The sequence below is a fragment of the Thamnophis sirtalis genome, unplaced genomic scaffold (genome assembly GCF_051295495.1).
Source record: "Thamnophis sirtalis isolate CommonGarterSnake01/CBP01778 unplaced genomic scaffold, rThaSir2_p1.2 scaffold_14, whole genome shotgun sequence".
Lineage (NCBI taxonomy): Eukaryota > Metazoa > Chordata > Lepidosauria > Squamata > Natricidae > Thamnophis > Thamnophis sirtalis.
Window position 1 is genome coordinate 25,486,353 of NW_028261394.1, and position 14,720 is coordinate 25,501,072.

Below are 14,720 nucleotides of genomic sequence, written 5' to 3' on the forward strand. Positions count from 1 at the left end.
ACATCTGTTAGTGCCTCCTAAAATCTCTGGTATTGTCCTCCTAGCTGGTCTTGACACCCTCTTGTTTAGTTAACACTTTGCCATCTGTGCATTTGGTGTTAGTATAAGGAGGAGTGGGTGGGCTGGCAAGCCAGCGATAGCTCCTAGATGTTCCTCTCTGCCCCACTCCAATTTGTCATGCTTTACTCCTGGCTTCCCATCTTATTTTCTTTTCATCAAAACTACTTTTTTGTAGCTTTTCACACAGAAAAATTAAGCGGCCTGGAAACCTCTGCTTGGTGCTTCAGGTATCTTTTTTTTTTTAAATAAAGATTTTTTATTTTTGTTACATAGACAACATATACACACAACAATAGAGAAACAAAAACAAAAAAGAAAAAAGAAAAAAAAACACACACACACAGAAAAAAAAATCCATCATCACATACAGCATGTCGTTTGGGTGCTTCAGGTTTCTTGTGGGGGGGGGCTCCCCCTCCCCGAATATGTGTGTTATATTTGTAGTCTGAGAACCCTGTATTTTCAGTCAGAGAAGGATGTTTCCTATCCTACCTAAATGTCATTGACAGAGAGGTCTAATGCAGATGCATTGGACTACAATCCCTATCAACTGCAACGCCCAGCCAAATTGACTGGGAATTCTTGGTGTTTCTTTCTCCAAACATTGGAAGGGTAACATATGGTGGAAGGTTGAGTTGCACTAATCAGTTTATGAATATTTTAGGTAAAGAAAATAAAAATAACAGACAAAGCCTGAGTGGTGTATTTTCTTAATAAATGCATTTTAAGGTCTGCATATGCATTTTTAAAAATACAAGTGGGATGCACCATCTTCAGGATTTCTTCCTGTGTTTGTATTGGGTCATGCCGATTCTTGTGTATTATCTAAACATTTAATCATTAAAAAAATATCTTAGGAATACATTCTTTTTGGAGGGAGTTTTGAGAAAGAGCTTATATAATAAAATGAGTACTGTACATATTTCAACATTTTAAAATCCACATTAACTGTTGACCTGCACTGTCACCCAATTAATATGTTCTCTCTCTCTCTCTCTCTCTCTCTCTCTCTCTCTCTTTATACCATGAATATCACCATCCGTGGCCTGGAGCCTGGCTGGGTTATAAGCCGATGAACCTGCGAGGGTTCCATGTCCCCTGCTTGGGAGGGGGGAGGGCTCAAAATTAACACATCTGCTTTGTTGCTCTTCCCAGGCTTTGTTGCTCCCCTACTTCTTCCTGGGCCTAGATTGGGTGCCATCATCTTGACCCTGGCCTGCTCTCTTTTCCCCCCCATTCCTTGGGTGACTTCCGTCTTCTGCTGATAGGTCTTCAGCCATCTTTGTTCTGTGCTATTTGCCTCCCCCCCCCCCGATGTCTCCCAAATGTTGGAGCCCCCAGCAGGTGAAGGGGGGGCAAGGTGTAAGAAATCCGAGGAGTTGGGAGGATGCTGGTTATCACAAATTGCATTGATACTCAACCTGGCTTTGCAGGATCCTGTCAAGCTTGCAAGGCAGCTCTCTGCATCTGCAAAACTACCCTTGATATACTGGGATTCTGCAAATTGTATCTGGTAACTTTTTGCCTCCAAACTGGTAAAGTCTGATTTGCAGTGACCTGACCTCTTGTAAATCTTTGTAGAGGAATGATGGGAAAGTTTCATAAAGCCAGTTGTTGCTGTCCATTCAGAAGAAAGCCAGGCTAGTGAATTGGGGTAGAATGGGACAACTCACCATAACCAACTTCCTATGGTCAACTCGCCTCGGCCAACTCACCGTGAGACAACTTGCCCAAGGATAACATGCCACAGTTAGAATTAAATAATTCAATTTAACTATTTAAAATAAATAAATAGTTCTCTTTTTGTCATTCACATTTCATCCTGTCCCTCCTTCTGCAGCCTTTCTTTAATGATTTTATTCCACCATTTGTTTGCTATCTGTGTAACTCTTGTCCTGCAGCAAGTTAGCACTGGCGAGTTCTCCTGTGCACCGCTTGGAGAGTCCAAGCAATGGGTTATTTCAGTCTGCTTGCCCTGGACTGAGAAGTCTTTCCCTGGCCACGCCTCCTTGTGTGGCTACGTTCTCCAGAAAAAATTCTCAGTCCAGCCCGATCGGATTGAATTCTGTGAGCTCTAGCTATTTGGTTTTTTTCCCTTTGGCCCCCTCTCCATTCTATTCTTTTCCCTTTTCAAATCTTTTTCCTTTTCTTCCTCCTTCTTCCTTTGTACTTGGGCAGCCTGGATTACTGCGTTTGAGCCTCTCGGAGGCTGGGAGGCAGACGATGAGTGGGGGAGGGCTCTCCAGGCCGCGCTTTCTCAGCCGGCTTCGGAGGCCTGCCCCTTGGCTTTTAAAAGTGCGGTGATCAGCGGCGAGGCTTCTAGGGCACGCAGCGACTCCGTTTCCCATTTTTGTTGTTTTTCTCGTAGTTTTTCGAATTTCTGGCCTTAGGAGCGATCTAGCCTGCCGCAGAGGTGAGCGAGACTGGCGGTTTAGCCACATTCACACCACGCTCATCCTCCTTTCCTCCCACGCTGTTGCGTCGGCTATTTTGGGCAAAGGTTTTTCGCGCCCTTTTATGCCCAGGCCCACCGCTTCAGTGCTGTCTCATTGGGCAGCCGCTGGGTGAATAGGGGGTGCAGTGGGGGCCCCTCAACTGTCCCTCTGCCATCTTCATCGATCGCCATGCGGCGCTAGTGCCAGTGCCGCCCGTGGCCTGCACTCTGGCATCCTGCATCTCCTCTGCTCTCTCTGGCACTGTCTCTCTGTACCATGTATAAATGTTTATGTCATTTTTGGTTCATTTTGAGTGCCTCAACTTATGTTTCCTTTTGTCCCTTTGTTGCAGAGTAGCCAGTCAGAGCATCCAGTTCTCCTGCTGCCTCTCTGCACTTGTCTGATCTATCTGTGTGATCATTCACCATGGAACCCTCTAAGTCAGGTTCTTTTGCTGGTAGACGGGGTCCTCCGCAGGTTCCAAGCGAGGCTCCCCCCCCGCTAAGGATAATGGCTCAGGCAGGGTTAGGGTGGTCAGCCAGGGTAAACAACCCAAGATCCCCTCTGTGGCTGAGGCTAGAGATGCCGAAAGGCGCCAGAGAGCCCTTGACAAACAGTTTGAAACGGCAAGGTGCCTGGCGGAGAAGGAACTCTCCCCATCTTCTACTCCTGGGGGATCCTCAGCCCTGCCCCCTCCCAGGGAGGACCCCGCGGCCTTGTTGGCCGAGGAGGTTGAGTCGTAGGACTTATTTTCTAGCAGATCCTTTGCACCCTCTTCCCCAACTCCTTCCTGGTCTTATGGCCAGGAACCTGCCCCTGTGGAACCTTCCAGGTCCAATCCTCCTGAAAGTTTTTTTCCTCTTCAAGGGGAGTCTGCTGATCAGGAGCTGGATTCGGATTCTGACTCTGAGTTATCCCCTCACATGCAAGGGGTGGTGGCCCGTGCCATTGCAAAGGGCATCGAGACTGCCATGCGGAAGCGCGAACGTCCATCCTCAGGTCCTTCTCAGCCCGCTCAGGCTGGCCATTCCCCACCAAAGCATGTGCGCCATCCCTCTCTTGAGTCTTCCGTGATAGTGAGGCCTCTGCCCTTGAGGACCCTGGCCAGGATCTCCATCAGATGTCTGATGATGAGGACCTACCTCCCGATGCCCCAGCCTTTTTGGGCCTTTTCAAGCCCAGCCTATTCAAATCAATCCTACACAAAGTGAAGGTGGCTACCGGAGAAGGGGTTAAACCCAAGCTAGCTCAAGCCCCATCAGAGGCTGCTCCGGTGAATCCCAATGCAGCCATGTTTAGGGTTCCGCCTTCCCACTAGGAGTTGGTACCGATTCCCAAACTCTTTCTTGACCTTATACAACGTCAATGGAATCAACCAGCCACTTCATCCTCCCCCAGTGGGGTGGACAAACAGCTGTATACAATGGAGCCCGCCCTGGAGGACCTCTTGGTCCTGCCAGGGGTGGATCCTCCTATCATAGCTCTCACCTCTAACACGCCCCTCCCCGCGGACCTTTTAGAAGGACTCAAAGCAGAGGACAAAAAGGTGGAGAAGGCCTGCCACAAGACCCATCTTGCGGCAGCTTGGGCCATTAGGGCGTCTTCCTCCACCTCATTCTTTAATAGGGCTGTTGTGATCTGGCTGTGGGAGCTCCAAAACAAACTCCCGGTAGATGATGCTCTTCACCAAGACATGGCTAAGATGCGGCGGCCCAGTATGCTGCGGACGCTTCACTTAATGCTACCAAATTTGCATCGAGGCCCTGGTGTTGAATGTTACTTCCCGACGCCTCATTTGGCTCCGCCACTGCCAGGCGGACCAAAAGCACAAATGGAAGCTGGCAGCTGCGCCCTTCAAGGGAGCCAAGCTGTTCGGGGAGGTATTGGACCCCTTCCTCATAGAGTCCAAGGACAAGAGGAAGGTCTTGCCCTCTACTTCCAAAAAGCAGGACCGTAAATCCAACCATTACCGTAGGAGGCAGTCCTTTTGTGCTTCCGAGCCCTCCACATCAACCTCCTTTAATCCTCGGACCAGTTGGGAGAGAGGGCACAGGAGAGATCTCCCTTTTGAGACAGGGGGAGGCAGCAATACGGGTTCCGTAAGTTCAACCGCGGCGGGGCCTCCAATAGGCCTTTCTGCAAGTCCAAGTGACTCCCCGATGTCATCTCCCATAGGGGGTGACTCCAGTTGTTCGCCTCTTGTTGGGCCCAGACAGCGGAGGACGCCTGGGTGCTTCAGACCATCAGGGAGGGCCTCTCCCTGGAATTCCTTTCCCTTCCTTCCAGGAACTTCATCAGGTGCCCCACTCCCTCCTGCCCCGTGAAGAGGGAGCGGATGGACCAAGACGTCCTTCACCTCCTGGAGATAAACGCAATAGAGCAGGTGCCCCCCGGGCAGGAGGGGAGGGGATATTATTCCATCCTCTTCCTGGTGCCCAAGAACTTGGGGGGAGGAGGGCCATAAGAACCTTAACCGGCACATTGCCTACCGGAGGTTCAAGATGCAGTCCTTCCAGTCCATCCTGGCTGGGATCCGCCAGGGAGACCTCCTGACTTCGATCTGAAGGAGGCGTATCTCCATATTCCCATCCGCCCTCAGCACAGGAGGTTCCTACACTTCTTCTATGCCGGCCGACATTTTCAATACAGGGCCCTTCCATTCGGCCTGTCGTCGGCTCCCAGGACCTTCACAAAGGTCCTGGCGGTAGTGGCTGTCCACCTCCAGCGCAGACCCATACGACTCCAATGCTACCTGGACGACATCATCATTCAGTCGTTGTCCAGGCTGCGGGCCGTGCGGGACCTCCGCATCACCATGAGGACCCTCAGAAACCACGGCTTCTCTCTCAATCTGGAGAAGAGCCACCTTACTCCTTCCACCAGAATCAACCACCTGGGGGCGGTGATAGATACCTCTTCATGCAGGGTATTCCTATCCCAAGACAGGGTAGAGGCTCTAAGGTCCTTGACACACAAGGTGATCCGTGCGAGGCAGGTCCAGGTGGTTCTCCTGTCGCAGTTGCTGGGGAAGATGATTTCATGCCTGTCGATTGTTCCCTGGGCCCGTCTCCACTCAAGGGCCCTGCAGTGGCTGCTCCTGCCCCACCAGAGAGCCAGCAGGAGCAACTCGACCATGCTGATTCCCGTGCCTCTGGCCGTGAAGACGTCCCTCCGATGGTGGACGTTGCCTGCGATCCTCAAGGGACACCTCTTCAGGGAGCCCGACAGGGTGGTCGTCACCACAGACGCCAGTCTCTCCAGCTGGGCCATCTCGTGGTCCAGGGCAAATGGTCCGCGTCAGAGTCCCGCTGCAGCATCAATCTTCTAGAACTGAGGGTGGCGAGGTTGGCCCTTCGTCATTTCCATCTGTCGATTCGCCGATGTCACATCCTCCTGATGACGGACAACATGGCCATCAAAGCGCACATCAACCGCCAGGGTGGCACCAGATCCAAGTGGCTGATGGCAGAGGCGGAAGCGCTGGGCTGCTGGGCGGAGCGTCACCTGGAGTCCATCCGCTCCGATCACGTCTCGGGCGTCGACAACACCTGCGTGGACTGGCTCAGCAGGACTACCATCGACCCTGCCGAGTGGCAACTCGACCCGGCCCTCTTCCGCTGCCTGACCTGCAGGTTCGGTCTACCACTGCTAGACCTCTTTGCCACCAGGGAGAACGCCCAAATGGAGAGGTTCTTCTCCCGATTCCCAACACCAGGGGTGGAAGGAACGGACGCTTTGCGATGCCACTGGCCCCGGGGTCTGCTCTATGCCTTCCCTCCTCTTCCTCTCTTGCCGCAAGTCCTATCCAAGATCATTGTGGAGGAGGTGGAGGTGATTCTCGTGGCTCCCCATTGGCCCCGGAGATTGTGGTTCACCGACCAAGTCAGCCTGTCAGCGTCACCTCCGTGGCGGATCCCTCCGAGTCAGGTCTCCCTCCGCCAGGGGGGTCGTTGTCCATCCAGAACCCCAGTGGCTTCAGTTGGCCGTCTGGCACTTGAGGGGGACCTGCTGAGGAACGAGGGTCTATCGGAAGAGGTGATATGCACCATACAAGCTGCTCAGCGTCCCTCCACGACGAGAATCTACGATGCCACGTGGGCTTCCTTCTCCAGATGGTGTGAGGACCATCTCATTGATCCGATTACTGCGCCTGTGTGCCGCGTTTTGGACTTCTTGCAAGGGCGCCTTGAGAAAGGGTTGTCCCCGAATATGCTGCGGCACCAGGTGGCAGCCTTGTCCACTGTCTGGTCCGGGGATCTCTTCCTGTCTCTCAGCAGGATCCCCAGGGTGCGCTGCTTCCTGAAGGGCGCCTCGAACCTACGTCCGCCCACCATTCATCGATATCCTACCTGGCAGCTGTCCGTGGTACTTCAAGCGCTCACTTCTCCACCTTTCGAGCCACGGCGTTCCATATCACTGCGACACCTCACGCTAAAGACGGCCTTCCTGATAGCCATCACCTCTGCCCGCGTATCTCCGAGTTGGCGGCCCTGTCAGTTCGTCAGGACCTTTGCATTGTGCATCCCGACAGGGTCGTTTTACGACTTGATCCTTCCTTCATTCCGAAGATCAACACCCGCTTTCATAGGGCACAAGAAGTCATCTTGCCGAGTTTTTCCCACGCGCGGGAGAACTCTTGGCACACACTAGATGTTCGGCGGGCCCTAAAAGTCTACCTCCACCGGACCTCGGACTTCCGTCAGTCTGAGGCCTTATTCATATCTTTCCAGTCTGGTTCTTGGGGCAAGAAGGTCACCTCCACCACTGTGGGAAGATGATAGAGGGCATGCATCGCCTCTGCCTACGAAAGCCAATCTCGGGTGGTTCCACGTAACATCACTGCCCACTCTACGAGGAGCGCCGCCACCTCGGCGGCCTGGGCCACCCAGGCCTCAATCAAGGAGATCTGTCGGGCGGCCATGTGGTCTTCGCCTTCTCCTTTCGTCAGACATTACAAACTGGACGTGTTTGCCTCGGCTGAGGCGGCCTTCGGCAGGAGGGTGCTCCAAGCAGTTGTTCTGGGACCTTGTTTCTGCCCGCCCCGATGGACAGTAACTTGGGTATGTCCCATTGCTTGGACTCTCCAAGCAGTGCACAGGAGAAAGACCATTGTCTTACCTGAACCTGCTTTATGTTGCATTGTTGCTGTTGTCTAGTGACTGTTTTAAGTTGGTTTTCAGCAAGTCAAGACAGTCTTCGTTCAGGTTGGACTGCTGATCATTAAAGGAGATTTTCATAATCAGTCTACAATGGGATCGGGGCTTAATCTAAATATTATGAATATGTAAATAAGAATCTGATCAAACAAAGAGCACATCAAAGCGTGCAACATGTCTTGTGTTAATTGAGCATGCTGAGCCAATGTTCGCTGTCTATGTTGGAGAAAAGGGGACCCTGGGATCATTAGTTGAATTAGATGCTCTGGCTAATGAGGTCACCATCAAGGGAACGTGAGATGCTGGCAAGAACTGCCATGGTGCAGGGCAGCCAAAAGGGTATACAGATGGAGGGGGGGATTGACGCACCCCAGCACTTGTTGCCAAGAACCCAAATTTTGATCACATGATGGCGGGGGGAGGCATTGCAACAATCATAACTTCATTTTGGGGGTGGGTGTAAGTATCCTATATCCACCGCTGCTGTAACTTCAAACAATTGCTGATCACATGGTCGTTAAGTGAGGACAACTTTGTAGTGAGTCACTTTTGGTATTCTTGGCTTTTTCAATTACTCAGTAGGCATCTTGATAATGTCGTGTATTCCTTGGTTTTTTGAACATTTTTCGTGTAGGATTCTAATCTTCATTGGTCGGTGCTCAGCATTATTTGTTAGATGTGAATTCAGGGTAGTTTACACACTCAGTTAAGTCGCCTTCATGCAAGACCCTGCTAAAAAAAATCAGCGAATTGAAGCGGCTCTATAATGAGGAATGGCCCAAAGTTCTTCCAAGCCCGTCTGTGGGATGAATGCAGATGCAGAAATGTGTGGTTGAAGTCTCTGCTGCTCAAAAGAGGCTCCAGGAGTTACTCAGTATAAAGCTTTATCTACTTTTCCCAAAGAAAAATGCTGAAAAGTGGCTCATCCTCATATGGGGACTAAGACATGACACAGGACACTGCTTTACAGGAATGGATAATCTAAAAGAATTATAAAGATTTTCCCGCCACCATAGATCCTTCATTGGAGTCATAATAGTCCCATTTGTCTCTCTGTCTCTCTGTCTCTCTCTCTCTCTCTCTCTCTGTCTCTCTCTCTCTCTGTCTCTGCACTGTCTTGCAGTGGTTCTCCTCCTACCTCTCGGACAGGTCGCAGTCGGTGTTGGTTGGGGGGCAGAGATCGTCCCCTAGGCCCCTAACATATGGGGTGCCGCAGGGTTCGGTCTTATCCCCCCTACTATTTAACATCTACATGAAACCGCTGGGCGAGATCATTCGGAGGCACGGGATAAAATACCATCAATACGCAGACGACACTCAGTTGTATCTGTCCGCCCCGTGCCAACTCAATGAAGCGGTGGACGTGATGAACCGGGGTCTTGAGGCCGTTAAGAACTGGATGAGAGCTAACAAACTGGTACTCAACCCGGACAAGACCGAGTGGCTGTTGTGTTTCCCTCCCAATAATTTGGCCAGTGTTCCATCGCTCAGGCTGGGGGGTCAAATTTTACACCCCTCAGACAGGGTTCGCAACTTGGGAGTCCTCCTGGACCCACAGCTGACTTTTGACCATCACCTGTTGGCTGTGACCAGGGGGGCATTTGCACAGGTTCGCCTGGTGCGCCAGTTGCGACCCTACCTGAACCGGGAGGCCCTCACAACAGTCACTCGAGCCCTTGTGACCTCTAGGCTGGAATACTGCAACGTGCTCTACATGGGGCTGCCCTTGAAGAGCATCCGGCGACTTCAGCTAGTCCAGAATGCGGCCGCGCGAGTGATTGTGGGTGCACCGCGGTTCGCCCACATAACACCAATCCTCCGCGAGCTGCGCTGGCTACCTGTTGATCTCCGGGTGCGCTTCAAGGTGCTACTTACCATCCATAAAGCCCTCCATGGTAGTGGATCTGAGTACTTGAGAGACCGCCTCCTGCCAATTACCTCCCTTTGACCAATTAGATCGCACAGATTAGGCCTCCTCCGAGTTCCATCCGCCAGTCAGTGCCGACTGGCGACTACGCGGAGGAGAGCCTTCTCAGTAGCAGCTCCGACCCTTTGGAACGATCTCCCCGTGGAGATTCGCACCCTCACCACCATCCAGCCCTTCCGCACAGCCCTTAAGATCTGGCTATCCCGTCAGGCCTGGGGATAAAGATTCTAATCTGCCCCACCCGAATGCTGAATGAAAGTTGTGTTTTATCGTTTTATTTTTTTCACTCACGTATTGTCTTATGTTTTGTCTTGCACTTCCCCTCCCATGAATTGTAAGCCGCCCTGAGTCCCCTCAGGGAAAAGGGTGGCCTATAAATAATAAATAAAATCTAAAATCTAAATCTCTGTCTCTGTTTCTCTCTGTCTCTGTCTCTGTCTCTCTCTCTGTCTCTCTGTCTCAAATCATTGTTGGGGTATTGCAATTTGAGGCAGGCCTGTTTTGAATCTCACTGTGACAGGCAAGGAAGCAGAACAATTTGTCCATCATTATTCTGAGCATATGCACAAACAGGCTACTAAATCACTGCTCACTTGATACCTCTAATTTAAAATGTTTCCCAGCGAACAGGCAGAGGAGAATGGCAAAACGGGTGCTTGTTTAACCAATAAAGCCATATGCTGTGTATGTGTGAATCTAGACATCTTTTTGTGGACTCATTTCCAAAAGGGTCCATGGTCCCCAATTGCTTTGCTCCTGCTTGACTCTGAGGACACCCACCACTGGACTTGCACAGCTGGGGCAAATGGCAGCCCCAGAGTTTTCCTGCGTTCTCCATGATGCATTCCTACACTCTATAAAATCTGTTCAGACCAAACTTTGATTGAAATGCCACCACTCAATCTTTTTCATTTTTTGTTTATAACTGTATGAAAACTTTTTTTTAAAACTAAAACTAATGCGAACTAATGTAAAGAAGAAACTGCAAACAGTAAGAAAAATGCAGGAAAAGAGGGAAAAAGTTCAAGAAAAACAGAAAGGAAAGAAAAAAGATACGAAGAAGAGTTTTTTTCCGGTGAGACCAGTCAATCAGTGCAACCTGGTCTACCCAAATCTGGGATGGAACAGACTGCTTCCACTTTCGCCTTTCGCCCCCAAACCAGGAGCCTTTGCAAGCAGCTGCTTCCATGGCAAACTATTTTGTGTTAAATTTAAATTTACCGACAAAGAAATAAAGGGAATAGTTGAAATAGCTGTACTACTCTTTGTTATTTCTTTGTCGGTAAATTTAACTTTAATATAACGAAGTGGCTTCCGATATCTTTCACAGCAGTTCTAAGTACAAACACATTCCAAGCTCTCTCTCTCTCTTTCTCTCTCCCCCCCCTCCCTCCCTCCCTCCCCCCCTCTCTAATGTTACATCCGCCTACTAAATATCTTTAAATGTGTTGCATATGGGATCCACATAAGAAACGGGCAAAGGGTTGAGTGGACGGTCATGGCTGCCCTCTGGACTTTCCTGACCACATCCTGAGGACACCCAGCATTGTCCCATTCTTATTAAATAGTAGTTCAAAATCATTCCACTTTGAAACATCTAGAATACTTTCATTCTCATGCTGACATTCAACTATCATCCAAGAATTGCCGCTTGACATCCAAAGGGACTTTTCAAGCTTTGTATCTAAAGGTGCCCCAAACATGGCAGGGGCTTTTGTTTAGCCCTGCAGGTCCTTTGGCAAACGGTCCCTGTAAGAGACAGTTGTATGCTGGCCTTGTTGTGGGTCCGTTAATAAAGTGCATGCTGAGAAAGAGACAGGCTGGGAACTTTCCTGTTTGAACTTGTCCATTTGGAGATTAATTTAGTCGCTTCCTATTCTAAAGCTCTCCTTAGGTGAGTCGTTGTGCCTTTTTTCTTAAATTATCCCCTTATCTAAAACACATTTGCTGATGTTCTAGTTCTGTGATGGCGAACCTATGGCACACATGCCACATGTGGCGCACAGCACCCTCTCTGTGGGCACGCAAGCCATTGCTCTAGTTCAGCTCTACTGTGCATGCCTGCGTGCCTCCCACCAGCCAGTTGGTCATTGGGTCTCTGCCATGTATGCGCAGGATGCGTGCGAAGGGGCGTAGGTGCATGTGTGGAGGGTTAGGCGCATGTGGAGGCGTGCATTCATGTGTGGGGGCAGGGTGCATGCACGGGGCCACACACATATTGCATTTTGGGGGCTCGGGCCCGCATGTGCTTTGGGCACTCGGTCCGGAAAAGGTTAGCCGTCACTGTTCTAGTCACTCTCACGAAATAGTACATTAGGCTGTTCTTAAATTTGCATTTGTTTGTTTATCCCAAAATGCTGTCAACTAGTAAGGTCCTTGACCACAAAACCTCTGTTTGAAAAATGTTGGAGGAAACGACAAGTAGCATTCCAAAAACCTGAGAGACGGGTGGAAACAGAAATTCTCACTTCTTCATAGTTTCTTTCCCTCTCTTAAGGTTAGTTAAATTAGAAGAACCTATTAATTACACAAAAATATTAGAAACCCAACTCAATTTTTTGTTAAAAAAAAAAAAGAATCAATACTGTTTTTGGAGTTCTCACTTGTCACAGGGATTTGGGATTGGTCATGCTTCTTGCCCACGTAACTTCTACCTTTTTTCTTTTTCCCAAGCATTGTTTTAATGAATAAAAAATAAATAATTGGCAAGCTGGTATCTGATATTACAAATAAAAAGCCCAGTTTTTATTTGAAACAGTTGTCTCTCTCCCCCCGCCCCAGGTAAAAGTACCAAGAGAAGCTGGGGAGCGGGGGTAGAGAAGGAAGGAACATTCTCGGGAATTTGATTCTGCTAATTCAATTTGGCAACCATTTTGTGAGAGGGCCCACAATCTGTGCTAAGGGTACATATTGATTGCTAGAGGTCTAGATTTAGACGTATAGATTTTTGGGTTGTGCCAAATCCAGGCACTTAGACGACAGAGTGGATTGCTGCATACAAAACTTTAAATTGTCTCTACAATGTTTTGTCCTATCCCTATTGGGAAAGAATGGTCTTGGTTTTAGGACTTTCTTCTTAGAATTTTACAAAGTTTTTCCATTAAAAAGAAATTTCCCAACCTCTAGAGCAGGGGTGTCATACTCAAGGTCTGGGGGCAGGATCTGGCCTGCGAGGTGCTTAGATCTGGCCCACAGGGCTACCCTGGAAACAACGAAGGACTGGCCTGTGGTGCCTCTGCCAGCAAAAACGGAGCTCGAGAGAGCTGCCGGCGGCCCTCCTGAACTCCATTTTTACTGCCAGAGTGTTGCAGATGGCCATTGCAGCCAAAATCAGAGATTGGGAGCCCGGTTTCACCAGCAAAGTGCTGTGGCTGACACAGGTGCCCCCCAACATGAGTGATGTCGAACACACACCATGCCCATGACCCCCCCCGCAAGGTCAAACACAATCCTGATGTGGCCCTCAATGAAACCGAGTTTGACACCCCTGTTCTAGAGGTATTGGGCTGCAATTCTCGTCACCCCCCAGCAAGCATGGCTGAGCCCCAGGTTAAGCTAAGGCTATCCCTATTCCTCAGCTCCACTACAGCAACACCGAAGCTTCAAAATGACTTCTGATGACCAAGGCTACATTAATCCAAGGGTCCTTTTCCTCCATGAAGGTTAGATACAATTCGGAATACTGGTAGCAGAATGAAAGAAGAAAGGCTAATCATTTGTTTTAGGTTTTCTTTCATTTCAACATTTCCCCAGTTGTGCATGTATTTGTACTGCTTCCATTTTGATAGATCGTACCCATCTCTTGTTTGGCTGATGAGGTGACATTTAAATGACATTTTTACAATTCGTACTTAGAAGAAACCAGCTGCTTTTCAACTTTATTATGCTCGATCTTTTTCTTTCTCTTTTAATCCTTGCTCATAAATGTCATAAAATGAAATTTTAGAATTTCATTAAAACTACATTCTATGCTTAGGATGAGGATACATGAAGCAGTTTCTTTCTCATTAAATAATTCTTTAAGTTTGTAGTTATGCATTTTCAGATTTTTTTTTTATTTGCTGCTCCATACAATGTAAAATTAATTGCTGTGGGATTTGGAAAAGCTTTAAAGGAGATTTTTAAAATCTTGGGCAATAATCTCCCTGCTGATGCGTTAGGGAATGTTCCCCTTCTAGATCAAAGACCAACAAAGGCTAGTTTTTGAGTATGAGTGACATCGAGCTGGCCATGCTCTTTCTGGCCACGCCCACCCTGACTCCCCAAAGTCAAACACAACCCTGATGCGGCCCTCCATGAAATTGAGTTTGAGACCCCTGTTCTATTACACCATTCTGGCCATTCCCTTGCCAGAATGGTGTAATAGAACAGGGGTGTGTTGGGGCAAGGTCATTGAATTACTCTCAAGGCACAAATTTCAATGGAGGTTCTCAGAAGACGTTGGCAGCCTGAGTTGCTGCCCTGGTCATCTTCGATCCAGAGACAATCCAATGTCAAGCAGAAGGGCAAAACAGAGGCAAGCAAAGTCAAGGGGAGCCCACACTGTCTGGTCTGCCATTGTAAATGCTTCAGCCTGCTTCGCTTTGCCAGCATCCTGTCATAAAATGTGGTGAGGGGGGAGAATGGGGGTGTAGGGAGGAGGGTTGACAGGATGACAGGAACCAGAGGTGCCAATCCAGAACTGACTGGCACATCCAAGGACATGAGTGTGAGAACAGAATGCCAAACTCCACCAAGGAGATGCCAAACTTTAAGGCTGTTACCAAAACCCCAGTTGTGAATACTAACGGGCACTTGTGGACTAGTCAATGGGAGGGAAGTTTGGAATGAAATAGTGGACAATTCCTTCATGCTGAGTTTGGAATTTCTGCAGCAACATGTAAGCCATGATTTGAAATGGGACAATTTCTGGGGCTTTGGAGGCCCTGCCAGCAGTAGCTCTGAGCTGACTTTTTAATGGCTTTGCTGTTCTTTACAATCCGTACACCATGCTTCTTTCTTTATCTTTAAGGGGCTATAAGTTGAAAGTTAAAAGATACTGTGCGGAATTGGGGTAGGGTGCCTTCTGAAATAGTGGGCCAAGTCAGAGCCCACCTTCCCTATGTTAGAAATATGCATAGCTCCTTAAACGACCTGCGAGCA

At 49.2% G+C, this 14,720-nt stretch overlaps 1 protein-coding gene across 3 annotated transcripts in view; it reads left to right on the top strand.

Moving 5' to 3' along the window:
- Positions 1 to 14,720, top strand: part of PEPD (peptidase D) — a 169,455-nt gene that overhangs the window by 24,366 nt on the left and 130,369 nt on the right. The gene's annotated exons all lie outside the window — the stretch shown is intronic.